This window comes from Urocitellus parryii, chromosome 9 (assembly GCF_045843805.1).
Source record: "Urocitellus parryii isolate mUroPar1 chromosome 9, mUroPar1.hap1, whole genome shotgun sequence".
Lineage (NCBI taxonomy): Eukaryota > Metazoa > Chordata > Mammalia > Rodentia > Sciuridae > Urocitellus > Urocitellus parryii.
The window spans coordinates 42,983,161-43,007,468 of record NC_135539.1 but is presented as its reverse complement, the minus strand read 5'-3'; the positions used below and the strand labels follow the sequence as shown (position 1 = coordinate 43,007,468).

Sequence of the window (24,308 nt, the reverse complement as noted above, 5' to 3'; positions counted from 1 at the left end):
GATTCAAATGTACATTTCAAGATCATTGTAATGTCATGAGCAAGTAATAAAAAAAAAAACAGGGAAGAAAATGACAATAAATATAGAAAAATAAAATTAGGGTCTTCAAAAGTTTCCACAGTTCTATGAATTAGAACAATCCCATGAAATACAGGATTTATATAATGAATTCTAACCAGGCAACATATTATATTGTATATAATATCCAAGACACAAGTGGAAAAGCAATTGTGTACATAGTAGTGACCATTTAAATTAGATCTACTAAGAGCTGGATACATCCTATTTTTCCAGAGAGAACAAGAACCATTAGCTCATGGCCCATCCTTTAGACTTTTTCAACTTTGGGTTTTTTATGCCTTTCCTATGACATTCTTCATCTATGTCCCAGAGTCCAGAGTCCTGCTCATCGAAGGACCCAGGGTCACTGGAGAGGAGGGGAGCTGAAGGTTTGGGGTACACATAGAAGAAAATCTAAAGTCAGACAGACCATGTCACAAAAAGGTGGGGAGGGAGCTGGGAATGTAACTCAATGGCCAAGCATCTGCCTAGCATGCTCCTGGCCTTGAGTAGAGTCCCCTGTACCAGAAAATATTTAAAAACTCAAAAGTGTGTAATAATCACAATTTTTAAATATAAATATCCCTGGATCCTTATAAATAATTAAATGAATGAATTAAGTCAATAAAATAGATGAATAAAAAATGGAGGAGAGGAGACAAACCTCCTTTACAGAAGAATTCCAAATATTTCCTGTAGATATTTCATCTTTAAGGAAGGGGAACATAAACCCTCATTGCTTAGTGATTCCTGCCAAGGGATATAGTATGGAGACTGGGTAGTACATTTACAGGAAGAGACTGAAACTCTACCTAAGTTAAGTGATCAATGTCAAAATCAATAGTGATAAGCCAAGTTAAACAAATAATGTTTGTGACATTACCACTTTTCCCTGGGTCTCCTTCCCAAAACTTACAACCCTGGTTTTATTTTTAAATGTCTTTCTCTTTTCTTTTTCTATCCTGATTTAATCATGCAGAAAACATCAGAAGAATTCACGGACAGGAACACTGGAATCAGAAGAATTCACAGAGAACACCTGAGCAGGCCTCAAAACTGTCCATGTCATCAAAAACATGAAAATTTGGAAAAACCACTGGCATGGCTAACATTATGGCCATTTCTCATGAAATAAAAACTTCAGAGGTACCTAGGAAGTACTGAAGCAGTGGCCACACCTAAAGGCTATCTACCAATAGCACTTCCAGCCACTGAGAATATATTCTTTTTTCCTGAAAGGAACCTGGGCTATGCAAATATGCCCAACACAGCATATTGTGCTGTTGATTCCCTATAATCATGCTAGCACATAGCCCAATTGTTGCTGTTTCATAGAGGAGGAAACAGGCTCAGAGAAGTTAATTGGCTAGGAAAAGGCAGAGCCAGAATGCAGCAGCCTTTCACCCTTCCAAGGAAACACTCCGATCCAAAGCAACCACATGGAGGATCATCTGCCCTTTGGGGAGGTATGATGATGACGTATGATGTCCCAGACTTTGTATACAAGGCATTCCCCTTAGAGAAACAAAACCCTGCCTTCTTTGTCCCAACTGTGGCCCTTATACCCATGGAAGGCAGATATATAATGGATTGTCTCCCACTCATACAACCAGGTCAGTCCTAGGCCTATCCAAACCTCCAGGCTTAAATCCGTGCGAGAAACAGATTCCATCACCAAGTTATTGTGAAGTCAAGGTCACCTTTCCATTGTCTGTGAGAGTCAGGGCTTAGGATGTTGTTTTGGTCAAATTATTAAACCCAGAGGATCTCACACTCAGCAAGAAGGCTACTGCTGGGCATGGCACACCCCTGTAATCCAGGCTCCCTGGGAGGCTAGGGTAGGCGCATCCCAAATTCAAAGCTAGCCTGGGCAATTTAGCAAGCCCTGTCTCAAAGTTTAGAAGCATTAATGGTAGGGAGGATCTGCAAAAGTCCCTCATAGTTAAGAGATCTTTTCTAGCAACTGCTGCATCCTTAGTAGAGGCCTCAATGTGGTGGGGGGTGGATAAAATGGCTACTATAAACAAATAGAAAGTCACCAGTGGCTGGAAAGATATGGAGACTCTGGAAGCCTGCTTCACCAATAGGTGGGAATATAAAATGTTGTAGACACTAGATAAATCAGTATGGCAATTCCTCACAAATTAAAAATAGAAATCCCATATGAACAGATGCAGTGACCCACACCTTTAATCCCAGTGGCTCAGGAGATATAAGCCAGCCTCAGCAACTTAGTGAGGCTCTCAGCAACTCAGTGAGACCCTCTCTCTAAATGAAATAAAAAGGACTGGAGATATGGCTCAGTGATTAAGTGCCCCTTAATTCAATTCCACCACCTCACCAATCACCAAGGAAAAAAAAAAAGAAGAATTTCCATATGATCCAGTAATTCCGTTTCTATAATTGAAAGCCAAAAGATACTACAAGAATGGAAAGGAGGTTCTCAAAGAGATATGTGTACATCCATGTTCACAGCAGCACTGTTCACCATCACTGAAAGGAGGAAAGCAACCCACAATGGAGAAGTCAATGAGCAGGGGGCCATATAGACATACCATGGAATATTATTCAGTTTTTAAAGGGATGGACATTCTGACACATGCCACAGCATGGAAGAACTTAGGACACTGTGCTAAGTGAAATAACCTGTCAGAAAAAAACAAATACTTTGTATCTGAGTGTCCCTAAACTAATCAAATTCAGTCAGGAGGTAGAATGTGGTGGCCCTGGCTAGGGGAAACGGGAAAGGAGAATTGGCATTGACTGGGGATGATGTGTCAGTTTAGTAAGTTAAAACGAGTTCTGTCAATGGATGGTGATGATGGCTGCACAGCAGTGTGAATGTACTTAATGTCACTGCTATACCCACTTAAAAATGGCTAAGATGGCCAGGCATGGGAGCATCTGCTTTTAAACCCAGTGACTGGAGAGGCAGAGGCAGAGGCAGGAGGATTGCAAGTTCCAGGTCAGTCTTGGCAATTTAGTGAGACCATGTCTCAAAACAAAGAATGCAAAAGGTAGGGAATGTTTGTAAGTGGTAAGTATTGGTTCAATCTCCCATGACAAAAACACACAAACAAAACTGTAAGATGTGTATTATTATTATATAGATAATTTTATCTCAATTTTATATATTCAAGAGAACACAGGAGTAAAGTGGGGGAGCTCCAAGAACAATTATGTAAGCAAAGGTCTCTGGCTTTCCTCAACTCTGAGTCCCAAGATTCTTAGAAGGAATTATTGTTTCATTTTGTGCTTTGAGCATAAACTTTTAGATTACTGTCTGGTGAAATTAACCCCCATTCAAACAGATCCCTTTCCACTGAGTAGCCAGCCTTCTCCTCCTGTACCACCTCTTCATGTTCCAGCAGAAGTTTGTTCCCACCCTTCACAAGGAGGATGCACATGGATGAAAAGCAGCCCTAATCATCCTGCTATCATTCCCCTTCCCACTACAGACTGGGTGCCTGCAAATTGCTATGTGAACTAATGGAGTGAAGTAACACAGATGAGATGAGAAATGCATGTTCCTGACAGAAGAGTTGGCTTTCACTCACAGATGCACATGGAGACTCAAAATTGTGCCATTTTCCATGGTGAAGTTTGGTTTTTCTTTCTTTTTTAAAGTTGTATATGGACCTTTATTTAATTTATTTATATGTGGTGCTGACACTCGGACTGAGTGCTTCACATATGCTAGGTAAGCGCTCTGCCACTGAGTCACAACCCCAGCCTGAAGTTTGGTTTTTCAAATCAGGAAGAGCGGGTCACAGGGGTGTACACCTTTAATCAGAGCAACTTGTGAGGCCCAAGCAGGGGAAGCAAATCTAGGTTGGAAGTAGTTTGAAACAGGTTCTAGATCAAAGCAGTGCGCTCTGCATGCTGTTTGCTCTGGCTTTCCTTATTTACATTTAGTTCATATCATTTTAGGACAAGTTTCCCTAGGCCCTCCTAATGATTTTCTTGCCTTTGCTCCTTCCTACTGGGGCTAAGATTAAATGGGTGCCCCCTCAATAAACTAACACCCATGGAAACACATGGGTGTGCTGAGCAGAATGACAAGAAAGGAACTGGTTGATTCTTTCTTAATGAAGCCACAAAATAAGGACCAGGGCTCCTTGCTGCCCTCAACATGAATAGAAATGGAGTGCTGTGTTGAAATAAATCCCAGTTCAGGCTCACTCCTCATTTAGGCTAAAGTATCTTAAAATGTCCCTTTTCCTCAAAACAGCTTAGGTTTCATTCATAAATTCTGAAGGCTTTCAGTTGCCCTGCTTAGGGAGAAGCTTAAGGGAAGGTGTCCTTGTCTACATTCCTTAGAAACAAAGGAAAAGATTGGAGAAGATATTTTGTTTTTGAAGGAGGGTAGCTGGAATGAGGACCCATTCTTATTTGGATCATGTGATATCCTTTGTATGCCCTTCACCAAATGTAAATGTACTATGCATGGTCCTAGATTGGAAATCTTTCATGAAGTGAAATTAGGAAGTGGAGTGTTTACTAGGACAGAGATGGTCATCTCAGTGCACACTGCATTTCAAAGAATAAGTAAATAATCAAAGAATAATATAATCTCTGTACATCCTCCCATTTACTTCAATTCACTTCTAATTAGTTATAGCACCTGTGTGTATAATTTCAAAGAGCAAATTCAGTGCAAGGAACTGATTGAATATACTTAAATCATACATCATCTTTATTAGGTTTCATCCCAAATCAGTTTTTCTAAAAAACACTAGCATTTTACATAGCATCATTCCACTGCAAAATCAACTCTATGGAATGAGACCCCCATTTCATAGATTACACTATTCCAATACAAAAATATTCTCCTCAGAATCCTTGTTTCCTTCAATTTCTTTTAAAAGAGTTATAATTAAGGACTGTTTCAAAGGTTGGTTTTTTTCTCCTTTCACAAATTGTGCTTGAGACATCATAAAATCCTGGAAATAATACCAAACATAGTTAGTGTATGGAAGACTTCCATTGGTCTATTCCCCATAAGAAATGAGATTTCTAGCCTCTAGAAATGGTTAAATGGGAAAAAAAGAAAAAAAAAGCTATGACCATTATATTGATTAGTAAATAAAGCAGATTCTGGAACTCCAAATAATTCTCTTGCCAACATTTAAAACAGTGCTAATTGCATGAATGGATCCCCAACCTGTCAGCCTTGTTGATTGCAAGTGATGCATTGGGGAGATGTGATGCTAAGTCACAGTCGTTCACTACCCTTCTCTCAGCTTATCTTTACTTGTCTGCACTACTTTGAGGGCGCATATCTGATGAAATCATAGTAGTGAATGTGGTGCCACTGTTAACAGTTTCCTTAGGTTTTCTCCTTTTTTCTTTTTTCTTGTGCTTTACTAGAGATGAGAGATGGAACCCAGGGGACACTCTCCACTAATCTACATCTGAGCCATTTTTATTTTTTCAGTTTCTTGCCAAGTTGCTGAAGCTGTCCTCACTTGCAATCCTCCTGCCTCAGCCAAGCTATGAAGTAGCTGGGATTATAGGCATGTGCCACAATGCATCCTGCACCATTATTAATAAAGCAACAAAGATGATATTATTTCTTTTTTATTCTTGAGGAAACAGCAGGGTATGGTGAAAAGAATAATGTCAGAATTAGCTTTACTCTGAAATATAGCTCTGTTACTTAGACCAATCTCTGGGACTCTAATTCCTCTTTACATAGACTGTATAGCACCACCTGGTTCTGGTGAAGAAATTAGAAAAGGGACATGAAAGTGTTTTTTTTTTTTTTTTTTTTAAAGAGAGAGTGAGAGAGGAGAGAGAAAGAGAGAGAGAGGAGAGAGAGAGAGAGAGAGAGAGAGAGAGAGAGAGAGAATTTTTAATATTTATTTTTAGTTCTCGGCGGACACAACATCTTTGTTGGTATGTGGTGCTGAGGATCGAACCCGGGCCGCACGCATGCCAGGCGAGCGCGCTACCGCTTGAGCCACATCCCCAGCCCATGAAAGTGTTTTTATAATTTAGAATTATATAATTTGCCATTGTTATTTTATTATTCTATTGTTATTCTAAATGTGCATGACAAACTCTAACTTATAAAGTACCTAAAATAAATCAGGGTAGTGTTGATTCAAGACAACCTTCACAAGCTTGAAATGTGATGTACAGTCCAGGACCCCCAACAGATACTAAAGTCCATGGATGCTCTATCCCTTGAATAAAATAATCTCTGTACATCCTCCCATATTCTTCAAATTACTTCTAGATTAGTTATAGCACCTGGTATAATAAAAACAATATCCAGATTACATACACTATTGTTTAGGGAATAAGGATGAGAAAAAAAAATGTCTGTATATGTTCAGTACAGATGCAATTTCCTTCAAATATTTTTAGATATCCTGAATATTTTCCAACATTTCAGTTGATTGAATCCCCAATCATGGAGCATTTTCAAAAAAGAGACACATTTGTAGGTTCTAAAGGGAGAAGCAAGATTCTCCATCCTAAGAAGGTGTTCTGATGGTTCCCAAAGGCACTATGTGTTGACCTACAGCATCCAGGATAACCCAGAGTTATCATCACACTCAGTCTCTTGGGGGAAGGGACATGCCTGTGCTATTCATTATCTCATGCAAATGAAATACAATAGGAATAACTTCTTGGTTCAGAGACTAAAATGTGTGTTTTCTATAAAGTGAAGAGGTTTATTTAATTGCCGTGATTGCTAATTTGTCTATTCCTTATCAGCTTCATTGAATATCCACTTCTTAACAAACACTTTCCAAGTGATGTGCATCAATTAGGAAAGCACTTGAAACACTGTCTACTGCCCCCTTAGAGGTGTTTCATCTCTGCTCCACGCACATTATGCCTCTCATTAACACCACATGCAAATTTACTGAAAGGAATATTGATCCCAGAATTGCACTCTGGAGTCTTATCAGATTTTCTAATGGAAATATTCTTTATCAAGAAAGGAGATCTGATTAAATCCCAAACCTTTATGTTTGTTTAAATGTCCTAGAAGGATTCATATCCTACACTCAAATTTAATCAGGGATTAATTAAGTATATGAGGAAAAAAATTTGAAACATTTTTACTTGGTCATTTCATGCAAGTATACCTTCAAATATGTGGTATTTGCATTTCCATAGAATTTTCTTACTGTTTCTACAACTTCTTTTTTTTTTTTTTCTTGACTGGTGCCTTTCATGTCAATGTAGTGGCAATCAGCACTGACAAAATGGCAGGAAATTGCCTGTGCAGAGTGAACATTGTTAATGGAGAAAAGCATCTCATAAATGTCAACAACCACGCAAGGAGTTTTCCTTGCAGAAAGTAATTATTACACAGAGATTTGACTTCTAAACTGCAAGCCCCCCCTCCCTGGCATCCTAAATATGTCTACCTTGTAGGTCAGCCTCTCCCTCTTGCCCCCTAGGCTAAATGCTAATTAAGGAACTATAAAAAACTTTTACCTAGCTATGATTATTTTTTTTAAAAGGTATATATAAGACAATGGCATAATTGCCTAAATAAACAATCTTTATATTTTTTAAATTTATTTTTTAGTTATAGGTAGGCATAATGTCTTCATTTTACTTTATGTGCTGCTGAGGATCCAACCCTCTGCCTCACACATGCTAGGCAAGTACTCCACCAACTGAGCTAGAACCCTAACCCCAAATGTGATTATGTGAGTATTTCAGCCCTTGTTTTTGCCTCAGAAAGCAGAAGCTGTGCATTACAAGGTGAGATACTGCTCTGAAACAATTCCACATATGACCCCAAGATTCAAGAGGAACAGGTTTAGGATCCTGAGGACACCTGGCTTCTAACTAAGTAGAGGAAACAAAACAAAACAAAACAAAAAAAGGGAAATATCCTGTCTGGTATGTAAACTGGAAAATACAATCCAGTTTAGTTAAAAGTCATAAATCTTTTGCATGTTACTATACGTATAATTTCTATTTTGAACCCATTCACCTTTCAAAACTGGACTAATGTGAATGCATACTTTCCTGAATCCTTGAGTTCAGTTCTGGCCAGATCCATGGATGAGAAAAGGATGAAAAAAGACAGTGTCTCCCTTCTCCATCACAAGGTGCACTCGGGCATGGTCTTGGTCATAGTCCTGGATCCCATGGTACATGGTGTTAACTCTACCCTAGAACACATGAGACAGGCACAGTCTACACTGGAGGAAGCACAAAATGAACACTTTGTGCATGACTCCACAGGAAAAGCAAGGGTTCTTTGACTTCTACCAAGAGGAAAACTTATCTAAGTTAAATTCTAAAATTATAAAATATGCATGAGTCTGTCATACATTTGGTTTTTGAAAGTCACAGATCGTAGGGTACAGTGGTGCACACCTGTGATCCCAGCTACTAGGAAGGCTGAAGTCAGGCATCCCAAGGTCAGGACAGCTTAAGTAAATTCACCAAGATCCTGTCTCAAAAATATTTTTTACAAAGAGATGAGGATGTAGCTCAGTGGTGGAGGGCTTGCCTAGCATGTGCAAGGCTTTGAGTTTGAAACCCCAGCAATGCAAAAAATTAAGGTCACCCATTAATAATAAATTCACTCATTTTTTGACCAAATGAAAATTTTGAATTTTACCTACACTTTTTCATTGAATTATAAGTAATTGCGAGCAGCTTTGCCTCTTGTGATGAACGCAGGTGAACACTTTTCTCTTAGGCATTTCCAGCCTCAATCTTAACATCTTTGCCCCAGCCTGACATTCACCTCACCTAGAATTTTGTTCACATCATTCTTGTATTACTTAAGGTATCTTAGCCTAATTATTCCCCCAAAATAGAATGGTGAAAAGGCTCAATTTTTCTGAGCTCAAAGGACTTATGTCATATTCAGTGCACAAAGAGAATAGTAAGTTTAAATATTGTTTATTGATAACTATTTCCAAAGGTAGTAATAACTAAAGAAAATGTATTATATCCTTATTAAAGAAATTAAAGTGAGAAGTGACTATAGATGATGAGCCTTTAAGCATCTGGGCAGAAGTGTCCCATTTCTCATGCTAAAAGTATTCTTTTGAAAAATGACCATTGTCCTACTGCAGAACATTGTAACTTTGACCCAGTATAATGTATACATTGTTGGTTTGATTGGATTAAGACATGCCAAAAATAAAGGGGCTTCTGGTCTATGATGGTGTGTCTAGGGATGATTGATATGTGGGATGGCGAGAGAGGTGGAGACTCTCATTTGCCAAGTAATGCTTCCTAAGCATCACTGTCTAATAGGATGGTGGCTTGGATGGGATTAAAGTTGGAAGAACAGGGCTGGGGTTGTAGCCCTTTTCTCACATGTGCGAGGCACTGGGTTCGATACTCAGCAACACATAAAAAAATAAGCAAATAAAGTAAAGATATTGTGTCCATTTACAACTAAAAAAATTGAAATACAATAAAGTTGGAAGAACAAACAGCACCAAATGGCTGCTGTGATTCTCTGAGGCCATCAGCCTGCCCTTTCACTTCAAAGCAGATACTGCCAGTGATTCATCAGGGATTTCAGGTTCTTCTGATCTTGCACAGTAAATCCCAAGAATCTCCTCTCTACCTCTAGGCTTCTAGACCTCAAACAGTGAGAACACGTTTGTGAAGAATGAATTGGACCTCACCATTCATGGGTGCAGAGGCACCTTAATAGCTCCCCAGCATCAACATTTGAATGCATATACAAACTATTGTTAAGTCATGCAACAGAATACTACTCAGCAATGGAAAGGAACAAAGAACAAGCTATTGAGAGACATGTCAGCTTTGGTGAACTTCAAAATAACTATGCTGAGCAACAGAAGCCACACACCCCCAAAAGGTGTATGCCATAGGATTATACTTATATAACATTTTATAAAATTCAAACTAAATGACAGGAATGGAAAGTAACTCAGTGGTTGCTTGTGGAGGGTTTCAATGGATTCTTTTGATTGTGAGACCAGGTTTGTATGGCAATATCCTCAAATTATATACTCAAAATATGTACATTTCTTACATGAGACTTATTGCTGAAAAACGCTTTAGTTAAAAAATAAAAGTTCTTCCAGCTTCCTAAAAAGGAAGCAGCCCATTCTCCATTATAACCTCAAGACTCACTGCTAAAATCCTTCTTAATCAGATCCTAATGTACATTTTTAGGCTCTTCTCCCCTTCGAAGTCCCAAAATGTGCCACTAGCACCCAGCCTATCTGGAACATGAGCATCTTCCATCTTTCCTCCTCCTTAGCCAGGTTCACACTTGCCCTTGACTTGATGCCTCCACAGAGAATTTCTGGGGTAGGAAATTCTACCTTGTCCTTCAAGGCTCAGCTCAATCTCCACCTCCACCCCTGAGCCTCTGCTGGTCCTCACAGGGGCAAGGAGACAATCCCTCCCTCCCTTCCTCTACTCTAAGAGTCTTCAGTCACTGGGCATGTCACAAACACCAGAGTTGAAAGGTTGATGCCTGACCTCTGCCATCAGGCCTCGCCGTTTCAGATCCTAGGCAGCTCCTACCCAAGTGTCCACACTGGCTGGCCTTCACACATATGATGAAAGAACAAATATAATGAATATTTGATCTGATATCCTTGAACTCCTCCTGATCCCAATTGCAAATTTCAGGACAATGATTTGCTGAGAAAGGAAAACAGTCTCTTTTCCAAGTTTTTGACATGAAATTACAACAGGGAAAGTGATTCTGATCCAGACTCAGTGGTAAGACAGACCTACTTCCCACTGGGGGTAGTCATGTGGCTTCAAGGGAAGTTTGTGGGTGCCTGGGAGGACAGCCAGACAGCCATTGTTCCGGTCAGTGTGTTCCATGGCGGTCCAAGTGCAAACAATGAGATTGCTGGGCCTGAAGGGGAAATAGTGCAGATCCTGGTGCATGGGGTGCCAGGAAGTCTTCTTGTCTGAAATGAGCCTACTGTCAAAAGGGGTTCAAGCCTCATACTTATTATTCTTTGCCTGAATAAACAGCACATTGACCTTCTCCTGAAAAAAATAACCACATCAAACACTGTGAAAACTATGTCTGAAAGGACAAGTTCCACACTGAAATAGCAGTCAAGATGTGCTAGGAATCTACACTTATCTTCTAAATTTCTAGTTGCTGGGTGCTTACCCTCTTCTCTAGAGAACTATACACCATCATCTCTGTTTTGCTTTATTCCTTTATCAGTCTATATTTGGCGCAGATGTAGCATGCAGTAATTATTTTGTTAAAAACGCTGGACTAGTTAAATTAAATTAAACAGACTGTTACAATTATGTTTGAAGTTTCTTTATTTTTTTTCCTTCATTTTTTTGTTGTTGTTGTTTTTTTTTTTTTTTTTTTGGCACGGGTCTGAGTTTCAGTCTCATAAGAATAGTGTCAATGAGTATGTGGGATTGAACCCAGGGATGCTTAACTAGTGGGCCACATCCCCAGCCACTTTTATTTTTTATTTAGAAACAGGATCTTGCTAAGTTAGTTAGAGGCTTGCTAAGTTGCTGAAGCTGGCTTTGGATCTGAGCTTATCCTGCTTCAGCCTCCCAAGTGCTAGGATTACAAAGTGCAATACAGAGCCCAGCTGAGGTCCACTTCTATGGGGCTGATACCAAAAACAGTTCCCTTAGAGGTCCCACTTCACAGAGCAATAGTCATCCTGTGTCCAGTCAAGGTCCAGTCAGAAACACTAACCACATGGACATTTTCCCAGCTTTGTTCTAGGCACTTGGTTTCCAGACCACCTCCCCTCAAAAGGAAGGACATCATGGAGGAAGACATCCTATCACTTAATCTTCTCCCCACTGTCAGAAGGAAGAAAAAGTACACAGGGATAAAACCTTCTCATGGCTGATTTCAGCTGTGTTGTAAAAGGATCTCTTGGTGTGTTCCAAGAGCCAGCTGCAGTAGAATCTCTGGAGGTGGGTATTAAAAGGCAGAAACCTGGGATCTACTTCCAGAATCAGTGTCACTGTGAGAATTTAGAATCTAGGATTTGGCGAGCATCAGGTGAAAGGAAAGTGACCACAACACTCGGAGTGACCAAGAGATCAGGTCATCTGGTGAGTGGCACTTCAGAAGGAAAAGGGACCCAAAAGTGGGATTTAACCCTCTCCTGGGTTTCGGCACCAATGAAAGGACAAGGTTCATCGTTGGAGATTAAAATGCACGCACACAGATAGCAGTGACAAAGATGAAGCACTTTACTGCAAGCTGGTGCTAGCTTATATAGAAAGTAAGAGTCAGTTATCTTAAACCAGGAAGCTCCCGGGGCCAATCATAATAAAGGTCAGGTCATCACCTACTGTGCATGAACATCCACCCTGCATAAGATTCATAGGGGGCACGATCTGTCCACGATCACGGAAGATGGGAGGACCAATTAGAAAATTTTCAAAACAACTTGTTATTCACCCACTGGCAACTTGCCTGCCACCATGTTGCATTAGGGGCTCCTTATCCGAAAGGCCCATGGAGTTCTAGCTGCCTACTGGCAATTTGCCCACCACCATGTTTGAAAGGCCCGGGGAGTTCTCAGGGAGACTCCCAACATAAGGCACCACCAGGACTTGAGTGTGACTTATAGTCACAGCTTTTGTCCTGTTACTAATATTGATGTCTTCATATCAGGAATGCAGAATCCAACAGGCTAAGAATGGCTGGTGAAGATTAGAGATGTTGAATAGAAGGAGTCTATGATATAAGAACAGTCACATTTCTTAAACTGTCATTTCAGAGAACCATTCATTGGAAGAGTTACAATAACCCTAAAAGCAACACCTTAAATCATTTTTACTTTAACGTTGATATAACATGAGCTATAATAAGACTTAGCAGCATTCACATTTACTCAATCCAAAGTTTGACAGTTATACACATGAATGCTTCTAGAACATCACATTTACCTGTGTTAATTAAACTATCTTTTTGTCTTTCCTCTCTTTAACAAATAAGAGCCTTTTACCCATATCTGGAGGTTTGTTTATCAGCATTGTGTGCACAGCCATAATATTGGGTCCAGTGAAGCACTTCACATACTTCAGAATCTGAGAAAAGGAGAAGGAAAAACAAACTCATTGGAAATCAGAAATGCAGACAAGAGGCATAAAATGTCCACACAAGAAACAAAATGGCAACAATTTAAACATTAATTGGTGTTTCACAACACTGCAGCAAAACATGAAAATCTTGGAGTTAGAAATCATTCCAGATCTCCAATACTCAGCATTCAATGGGAACTTTTTGAGCAAGCTTGAAGTGTAACCTTTCTCTTTTGCCCTACAAAAAAAGATAAGGGTATCTAGGAGGTATCAACTAGGAAGCCCAGGATCAGCTCTTCTGCTAACCAAAGCTACAGAGGGTGGCCCAGGCAGAAGGCAGTGTCTCCCTCCTCCTGGGAGACTCTGCATAAGAAGGTTCAATCATGACTTGGGGCTGTCAGAGGACCACTTTCAATATATGTGGCCACTCCCTCAACAATTCTTCCCTAAGGTCCATGGACCAGGCAGAGTATTGGCCAGTAGGGGGCTCAAAAGTGAACAAAAAAAGGAGGTCTCTGTCCCCATGGAGTTTGAGTCTCAGGAGAAAGAAAAATAAAAAATCTGAAAGTCAAGGATGGTAGTACTTCATCCACCAAGAGTTGCCTATGGCTTCAAGTTCTGTGAGCACTTGCAGACATCATTCCCATCACAGCACTGGAGATTGAAGCACTGATGGTTGGGGATCATTTCGCCTGGGCTTTCTCTCCATGGGCTGAACAGGACATCACAGGTGATTTACCTGTGCAGTCTGAAAGAACGATCAAGGCTTGCCTTCAGAGAAAATGCCCTTTTTTTGAGGAAAAGCTCTACATATTTATAGAGCTGGGGGTAGTTTGACAGTTATGACAGTTTAATGGTTAAAGGGTTTGACAGATGGCATGGAGTGCTTTTTGATTGGTGGGTAAAAATCATGTAAGCCAGCAGGGCTCACCATTGAACAGCAGGATCTTGGGGGATAGGGAAGTTAGTCTTTGGAGCTCCTGTGACTCCCAACACAGTCTGTCTTCAGGAGTCAAACACTCTGACGGCATTTGGTGATGGTTTTTCATAAGTGCTATATAGAATGTCTCTTTCAAATCATTTTAAACAAATGGTTAAGAAACCATGGTGCTCAAAGGTGGGAATGTATGTATGAACAAACTTGAGGATGTAGGCGCTAATTCCTGAAGAATGCACAAAGAGCTCACAGCAAGTGAGGCTGGGTAGAGAGAGACTTCTTCTCATGTTGTACTCTCCTGATCTACTTGAAATATGAATTACTTAAATTCTCTTGAAATACGAATTATTCTTTTTTGTTTATGTATTTATTCTAATTGGGTAAATATGACAGCAGAATGCATTTTGATTCATCATACACAAATAGAGAACAACTTTTCATTTCTCTTGTTGTACCCGATTTAGAGTTGTACCATAGGTGCACTTATACATGTACCTAGGGTAATGATGTCCCTCTTATCCCACCAACTTTCCTGCCCCCATACTCCCTCCCATTTGCCCAAAGTTCCTATGTTCTTCCCATGCCTCCCCCCCTCCATTATGGATCAGCACCCACTTATCAGAGAGAACATACGGCCCTTGGTTTTTTTGGGATTGGCTTACTTTGCTTAGCATGATATTCTCCATCCATGAAATATGAATAACTCTCAAAGAAAAATAATTTTTAAAAATTAATTTAAGTGAGCCATAGTGATGTATGCCTGTTATCCCAGTTACTCAGGAGGCTGAGGCAAGAAAATCATAAGTTCAAAGTCAACCTCAACCACAGCATGACTGATATCTCAAATCAAACAATAAAATGATTGAGGGTATAGTTCAGTAATAAAGTGCCACAGAGTTTAATCCTTAATCCTACATATAAACAAGATAACATAAAACATAATTTAAATTTAAAAGCAAATTCATGTTCGTTATGATATGCTGATGCTGAGTCACAATAGGCGGGGGAAGGAAGAATGGAGGTTCCCTGGATTGGGACTAAGAGGAATGTGGGTAAAAGAAGGAGATAGGAATGGGAAAACAATAGAATGAACTGGACAGAACTTTCCTATGTTCATATATGTATACATAACCAGTGTAACTCTACATCATATATAACCTCGAGAATGGGAAATTAAACTCCATATATGTACGATATGTCAAAGTACATTCTACTGTCATATATAACTAAAAAGATTAAATAAAATAAATAAATGAAAGCAAATTCATAACTCAACTGACAAGCTTCATAAAACAAATAGAAGAATGAATGAATGAATAGATTTACACTAGTTTCATACCTATTGATATTTACTTTTAATAGAGCCCTTGCTGTTTAATTCCTGTTTTTCTTAACAAAAGATAATTAACACAATCCATAGTGGTGTTTCTCAGTCTTGGTGCTATTGGTATCTTGGTTGGGATCATTCTTGGGGAGAGAGTTCTTTTGTGCATCATAGGATCTTGGGTCCTATTGCCAGCATCTCTGGCCACTACCCACTAGAAGCCACTATTGCATACTTCCCCACTGTTGTAACTACCAGAAAATCCTAGAAATAAGGAAAGTCTTAAGACATTGACAGTATCCACTGGAAGACAAAATTCCCTCCAGCTGAGAACATCACTCTAGTACCATGTGTGGAAAAGGGTTAAATTCAGTATAATCACCAGGTCTTGGGGAAGACCTGCAGGCTGGCTATGAAGGAGAAACCAAAATAAGATCAGTCTATAACCTCTGGGAGAGTGCAGTATCTGAAGAGCTCCTTATCATCATGTAAATTCTGAACCTTCACGATTGTTTTCTCACTTGGAATGTATTCTGATTTTGCAAGGGACACATCTCTCATGACCATTAGTCCTGCTGGTTTCGACTCCTTTTTGCAGATTTTTTCAAATTCAACCCTAGAAAATTAAATTACAAACAATGTCATGACCTCTGAGCCAAGCCCCTGGTTGGCCTGGACCTGTGCAAAGATTGGCAGGTACAGGAGTAGTTTCTCTCTACTTTGTAAGCCGTCAGGCCTAGTAGAATAATTTTGATGGGAGGGAAAAGAAAATGGCCAACTCAGAAATCGTGACCTCCTAGCTGGAATCCACTACCAGGATGAAAATATTGCTTGGCTTAACACACCAGTGGGGAAATTGTTTCATAATTACATTGTAATAATACAGGCTAAGTATCCCTTATCTGAAATACTTTGAAGTATTTCAGATTTTTTTTTTTTGATTTTGTTATATTGGCTTATACATAATGAGCTGATTGTGGTGGCTCAGGTCTCTAATCATAGAGACTCAGGACAGGAGGCTGCAGGATATAAGTGTGAAGCCAGCCTAATCAATTAAGCAAGTCTCTGTTTTAAAAAATATATATATGAAAAGGTCTGGGATGGACTTCTGTGGTAAAACTCCCCTGGGTTCAATCCCCAGGACTGAAAATAATGATAATGAAGAAGATGATGATGATGATAAAATAATAATGAGATACCCTAAAGATGGGACCCACGGCTCATCACATAATTTATGTTTTCTATATGCCATATATACATAGCTTGAAGGTAATTTTATACTATAGTTTTAGTGTGTATGTGTTGTGACCATGACCATCACATGGGGTCAAGTGCAGAATTTTCCTCTTGTGACATCATCTTGGTGCTCAATGATTTGGATATGGAATTTTCATGTTAAGGATGCTTGGCCTGTAATAGCAAATACTCCTGTAACAAATACCTGATGCCAGGCCCTTTTCATGGTACTCTCCACATATTTTACCTTTTTTGTCCTATCAGTAATGCTAGGAGATCAGTACTATTATTATGGACATTTTACAGAGGAGTACACACAGGTATGGAAAATTAAGGTGACTGTGTGGGACATGCTAGCTGTGTGGGACACACCATATTAAGAGGTAGAACTGAGATTAAGGACAGAAAGTCTGGCATTCTCCTAAATACATCCCAACAAAACACATCACTCAAAAATACATGAACTTGCAGAGGCTAATCTAACTTGTATTCCCATTACATACATATAATACATAGTATATCAATTTTTATTCATGCATTATAATTACACCTAATAATTATATTATTGTGGTATATTCATATTTGTACATAGTATTCTTGGGTCATCTCCCCTTTCTCTCTCCTCTTCTCCCTCCCACAGAACCAGTTGATGTACTCTATTGATCTCCCTTCTATTTTCATGAGACCTCTTTTTACCCCTTTCTTCTCTCTACTTTCCATGTGAGCGAACACAATAACCCTTGACTCTGAGTCGGCCTATTGATCTTAACATGATGTTGTCCAGTTTCATCCATTTTCCTGCAAATGACATAATTGCCATAATACACATTTTGTAAAATAACCAAGAGTTTTACTTTACCTAAAGTGTTCAATATCAGCAACATATATTAGATTTTTAATAACAAGAAATTCATTTTCTTCATAAAATTTTCTCTGTTCCAGGCTTAGCACATTATTATCCAAAGTATACCTACAGGACAAAAAGGCACTAAATAAGTCCAAACTTAATTACAACCTACCATTATGTACCAAGAATTCAAGAAATGAGATATCCTATATCCAATACTTCTGATTGTAGGTCTTTAAGAAAATGATCTTAAAATGTTTGAAAAACTTCATGTCCAAAACATTAATAGTGGTCACAAAATGTACATTAATGGGAAAAATATTAACTCATCACATTATATCCACTCAGTGGAACATGACTCAGGCATTAAAACTGAAGGAAATGAACGTGTGGAAAATGGCCATTATAATAAAATATGACTACAATGATATAAATATGACAGTACTTGTGCAAAGGAGACTGCTGAGAAATACACCAAAAATATTTTTAACAGTGATTGCCTTTCAATAATGCAATTATGGGTGATTTTTTGAATTCCCTCCTTTTCTCTGATTTTTAAATTTTTTCTGGGTGCATGTATATGGTTTTCAGTTGGGAAATTAATTAAAGTAATCTCTTGTTTTCAATTCAATCAATACATTCTCAGAAATAATCAAAATAACAAAATCCAAATAAATATACAACATATCAGCAAATGAGGTGGAACTGCAAATATGTGCAACTACTATGGAAAACAGTATGGAGATTCCTCAGAAAACTTGGAATGAAACCACCATTTGACCTAGTCAACCCAATCCTAGGTTTATACCCAAAGGACTTAAAATCAGCATACTACAGTGATGCAGCCACATCAATGTTTACAGCAGCCGGATTCACAATAGCTAAACTATGGAACCAACCTTCCCTTCAACAGATGAATAGATAAAGAAACTGTGGTATATACACACAACGGAATATTACTCAACCTAAAAGAAGAATGAAATTATGGCATTTTCCAGTAAAAGGATGGAACTGGGGAATATTATGCTAAGCAAAATAAGCCAATCCCAAAGAAACAAAGAATAAATGTTTTCTCTGATATATGGATGCTAATTCACAATAAGGGAGAGGGGGAAGAATAGAGGTATTTTAGACTAGACAGAGGGGGATGCAGGGAAGGGCAGAGGCATGAGGGTAGGAATGATGGAAGAATGAATCAGACATTATTACCCTATGTGTAATATGATTACATGACCTGTGTAACTCTACAACATGTACCACCACATGAATGAGAAGTTATACTCCATTTATGTATGATGTGTCAAAGTGCATTTTACTGTCATGCATAACTAATTAGAACAAAAACAACAAAGAGAAATCACAATATTAAAAAGGATATCAGCAAATGAAATCACCCAACACCTCTCTGAAATTATGGCTGCAACAATATTTATGTAGGTCAAGGTTTTCCCCTAAGGTGACATCAGAATAAAACTTGTCTGGCACAGTACTAAACACTTATAATCTCAGAGATGCAGGAGGCTGAGGCAGAGTTGCATGTTCCAGGTTAACATCAGCAACTTAGTGAGGTCCTAAGGAACTTAGCCAGATCCTGTCTCAAGATAAATATTAAAAAGTACTGGGAATGCAATGTTGAACTATCCTTTGGGTTCAGTCCCCATCAGTTAAAAAAAAAAAAAACAGTAATTAACTTATGTTTATAATTTCAGCAACTCAAGAAGCTGAAACAGAAACATTGCTTAAGCTCAGGAGTTCAATACCAATTTGGGCAACTTAGTGAAATCCAAAAAAAAAGACAAAGAGAAAAAAATATAATGAAAACAAAAAATTCTAGCTAATATATTAAATTTTACCAAAGAACAAGCTAATTTAGTTGTAATAAAACATACTTACTTTTTTTGTGTGTGTGTGTGTGTGTGTGTGTGTGGTGCTCTGGATTGAACCCGGGGCCTTGTGCATGTGAGGCAAGCACTCTACCAACTGGGCTATATCACCAGCCCCCATGCTAGCATTTTCAAAACTCAGATTATATATTTTCTGGTATTTTTCCTTTTTTTCTGAAGTTTAGAAAAAATATAGAAAAATTAAAGTCAAGATCTTCAAAAGCATCCACAATTCTAATTAATTAGAACAAATCCTACAAACAAAGCATTTGTATAATGAATTCAAACAGGCAATATATACTTTATATCAGATCTACATTACCACTAGAAAAGCATTTATATACATAGTAGAGTTACCACTTAAAATGACATCTACTTACTGGAATTGCTGAGGATGGAAACTGGCAGGGGCAATAGGCCCTGAAGTATGAGTAGCTACCTAGCATGTGAATTAAGGCAAACAAAGTAAAATTTGGGAGTCAACCTTGTCTAGAAACAACTGCCTGCTCTGGAGTGGTTCTCTCAGGAAAGGAGTTCCCTAAACAGACACCAGATGCTCAGGTTTCCCACATCACCCTGACAAGTACACTGGTGCTTTAAGTCCTTTCATTTATATCCCACAGTCTAGTCTAATTTTAAATATGTGTAAGAACTAAAAATTCTTTTTCTAAAATCTATTTTCCAAACTGTAACTAGAGATTATTGACACAGTATCTCATTATTTCTATTATTTTCTCATTGTTTCTTTAGTTAAAAGAGTTCCTTTCAGAGTATCACTTCTCATGAACAGGTTAACATTTCTTAAGTGACATCTCTATCAAATGTGATGACAATGTCATAATCCAGGAAGAATGCAAGCCAAGAGTCAGAATTATGAGCTCCTGTCTGCTCTCTCAGAGGCAGAGGGGTTAACACCCTGCCTGGGTCAATGACTCTCAGCAAATTGTCATTGCCAAGACACTCAGATCTCAGACTCTAGACCAATGGTCTTGTTGCCTCTCCTGAATTCCTGTAGCATGTTTTCTTTGTCATTGTTGTTCTTGGGGAAATTTTTATGCTATAGAAATGTTTATAAGCTAAGGTTAGGTGAAAACAATGCATGCACAAATATTCCTGGGTTTTAATACTATGCATAGGAAAGGAAAACACCAGCAAGTTTAAGATTTGTCAATGGTGGAATAATGACTTACATGTATTTAATTTCCCATCTCTACTTGTCTTCATGTTAAAAAAAAAAAAAAACTTGACATCTTACACTTCAAAAATAATTAGTCCTATTCCAAAATCTATCATTCTAAGAAACAATGAAAGCTGGAGAAAAACTGTCACGAATCTTTAAGAAGTCTAAGACTAAAGGAAATATTCACTATAAATCTTGTCTAGTGTTGTCCAAGATCAAAGCCACCAGGCACTTCTGGCTATTTAAGCTGAAATTAATTGAATGCCAAAATGCAGTCCCTCACCTGCAACTCATCCTAATTTGACCTATTTCAACAGCTCAATAGCCACATGTGGCTGGGGCTACTATATTGCACAATCCAGGCATGAAATATTTCATCACAGAAAGCCAAACTCAACTGTGCTGATATGGAAAAAACACCTGTCAAAAAACTAATCTCTAAGCTCAGCAATAGCCGGGACAGAAAATCCAATTAAAAAATATTAAGAGGGCTGGGATTTAGCTTATTGGTAGAACACTTGCCTAACATGCACCACACCTTGGATTCCATCCCCAGAATGACAGAGATGAAAAACAAAGCAATGAGAGGCTGAACCAAGAAATCCCAATTATACACCTAAATATATCCATTCCCAGTGTATCACAGCTCTCAGCATATAGTGCCAGGTTTCTGTTCTCATGACTCAATCACATGTGAGGTTGGTCTCCCACAATTTAGTTCAGGGCCACACCTGTAGATTCTGATTCTGCAGTCTGAGCTGAATTGAGCCTTAGAATTTGCATTCCCCACCACTTCTGGGATGAAAATCAGGGCCCTGCAGTATTAGGTAAGCCCTCTACCACTGAATTAAACCCTCTGAGCTACACCTGCGCAGCAAAGTCCTCTTCTAACAAGTTCTTCTAACAAATTCCCAGGGGACCCAGATGCCACTGGTCTATGGACCACACTATGACAAACACTGGTATAGTTAAATAGTTCAAATTTTTAATCTCTTCTGTTCTCTGTTTCTCACTGTAAAATGAGCTGACATCCTCTCCTGGAGTCTCTTTACCACTTTACAGTCCTATGGACAAAGTTTAAACTGGCAATGTTCTTCCATGTTGCTGCTTGGAAACCCACTGGGAAGAGCAACACTGAAAGTCCAAGACACAGCTATTAGACTCAACCTTAGGAGAGATGTCAGGATGTTAACAAAAAGCAGAAGAGAGGCTACTGGCCTAAAGAAAAACTCCAAGCAGTTCCTACAGAGCTTCCCAAAGCACTTTCTTAATGAGAAGGCTTAAGCTGAGCAGGCAAAAGCAGTTCAAGAAACCGATTTGAATTGTGGATCCTATTCACACTGCCACATTTCTGGGTTGTTCCTCCTCTACAAGCCTGGCACACACACCTTGGCTGGCATTCACTTCTGAAGACTCAAGGACAACCCAGGCGCTGGATTCTAAGTCCTTTTCCAGACATCAGTGCATACTCTGCCAGGGTCCCCAGGTCACCAGAGGCTGCCACAGAGCACAGAGCTCCACTAGCAAGGGGAGTAACCAGAAGCACAGGCTGAGAGAGGGCTTCACCTCCAGATGGTGGTTCAGAGCAGCACCAGTGTGTCCAGCTCCCACCCCCTCAGAGAACTTGTGTCCTCTCTAGAGGGGATTCTAGTGACCTGTCCTCTAAGCCCCTTCCAGTCAGCTCTATGCTTCTATTTACAGTGTGATTGTCCTGGGGCATTTCTTGGTCTCCAGACATTCCCTGGCAGACATGGTGCACACTCAGTGCAGAAATTGACAAGGCAGCTGACTATGGCAAGGCCTCTTTTGGGACCCACCTCCAGCCCTAGGAAGGACAAGAAAGGTGGAGGGAACCTATAGCTGCCAGGGAAACCAGGATGGTCCTGTACCCAATCGCCATGAAAGAAGCCTTTAAGGGGGTGGGGGCCACCAGAACATGGAGATCCAGCCTCCACCTCGCTCCCGGGGGCCTGTTTTGAGACATAACGTTTGCAGGGATAGCAGCTCAGAGGATCAAAAAGGGCAAGTGGAGTGTCCCTCCTGCGCCCTGGAGGCCACCACCTAGGCCCGGGCCACCCCCAAAGACTAGGCTGCTGTGCTCCATCTGGACCTAGCCCAGCCCAAAGGATACCAAGGCCCCAGCTGAAGGGCCGCAGAGGTGCCCCCAGAACAATCCAGGCGAGCTGAGGCGCACTGCTGCTCCATGGAGGCTGCGAGGACACCCACCTGCAGGGCCAGGCTCCACTTCATTTCCGGGCCGCCCCGCCTCCTGGGGAGAGAGGGAAGGCGCAGCGGCCCTGCGCGACTCCAGGGCTCCGCCTCCTGGGCCAGGCGGAGAGACTCCCAGGGCCCCCGGGTCAGCTGGGTCCCCTGGCACCTGGGCTCCTTCTTCTCCTGCGCGCTGTTTCTAATCCACAGGGACCCTCCCTGGATGACCAGAGCAACCCTCTTAACTTCATAGCTTCAGTCCTTCTCTCCACTGCTAAACCAGTAAATTCCAAAGGTTTACCCCTAAAAATTCATCGTGCTGTTCCAAAGAGATTTAATTTAGTGTGAATCCAGCCCAAAACATTAGTTTGGCTGGTTCCCACCCCCCCCCTTTTTTAAAATGTATTAAATAAATGACTCTCAGGAAATTGTGATATGGTCTAGCAAAATTTGATTTTTTTTCTTTTTTTTACAGAACTTTTTTTTTTTAAAGTTCTTTTTAAAGATCTCTTTGTAACATCTTGCTGTAAGACCTGCAGATGATTGGCATTGCATCTGCTCTCTCCTTCCCCTCATTTTCTCATTGGTTCTTTAGCATGGAGTTACTTCCAGAATTTTGTTCCTTGTAAACTTGCTATCATGTCTTTAATGGAGTCTTTATGTAATTTGGTGACAGTGCCATAGTACATGGTGACCATCAGCCCATAAGATATTATCTGTTTGTTCAGAGGGAACATCAGCCACTGGAAAATGGCCTACCCTTAGTCCTTCACCTTTGGGTTCTTTATGCCTTTCCCATGATATTCTTCAACTGTGTCCCAGAGTCTAAAGTCCTGCTCACAGAAGAAACCAGTGTTACAGGAGAGTGGTGAGCTGAAGCTCCAAAATTCAGGTCTGGAATACACATAGAAGAGAATCTAAAGTCAGACAAAAAAAGTTCACACAAAAGAAGGGAGGGAGCTGGGAATGTAGTTCAATGGGTAGGCACCTGCCTAGTACGCTCCTGGCCCTGAGTGGAATCCCTTGCACTGGAAAATATAAAAAAATTTAAAAGTGTGTTGTGATCCCAAGTGTAAAATATATATCCCTGAGTCCTTACAAATACAAAAACAGGATTAAATGAATGGATTCAGTCAATGAATTATGTAAATAGATGAATAAATACACGGAGGAGAGGAGAAAACCTCCTTTGTAGAAAAATTCTAAATATTTCCTGTAGATCCTTAAGAAACGGGAAAGCAAGCCGGGTGCAGTGGTGCTCATCTGTAATCCCAGAGGCTCAGAAGGTTGAGACAGGAGAATCATGAGTTCACAGCCAGCCTCAGCAATGGCGATGCACTAAGCAACTCAGTGAGACCCTGTCTCTAAATAAAATACAAAATAGGGCTGGAGATGTGGGTTAGTGGCCGAGGGCCCCTGAGTTCAGTCCCCAGCACCAAAAAAAGAAAGATGGTATTAACTTGTAGATGAAGCCCACCTAAATAGGATGGCCACCATGATAGTTCTGGAGAGGACTAACTAAGGTCAAAACTTCTACTGCCACCTGTGAAGCAAGAGTTGAACACCTGATTGACAAAGAGTGGAGAAGGTCCCCAGTTCTCCTGGTAAACATCAAA

The 24,308-nt window shown here is 39.9% G+C and overlaps 1 pseudogene; it reads right to left on the bottom strand.

The window, feature by feature from the left end:
* Positions 1-309: 309 nt before the first annotated feature.
* On the bottom strand, positions 310-22,689 carry LOC113176657 (phytanoyl-CoA dioxygenase, peroxisomal-like; annotated as a pseudogene).
* Positions 22,690-24,308: the final 1,619 nt, after the last annotated feature.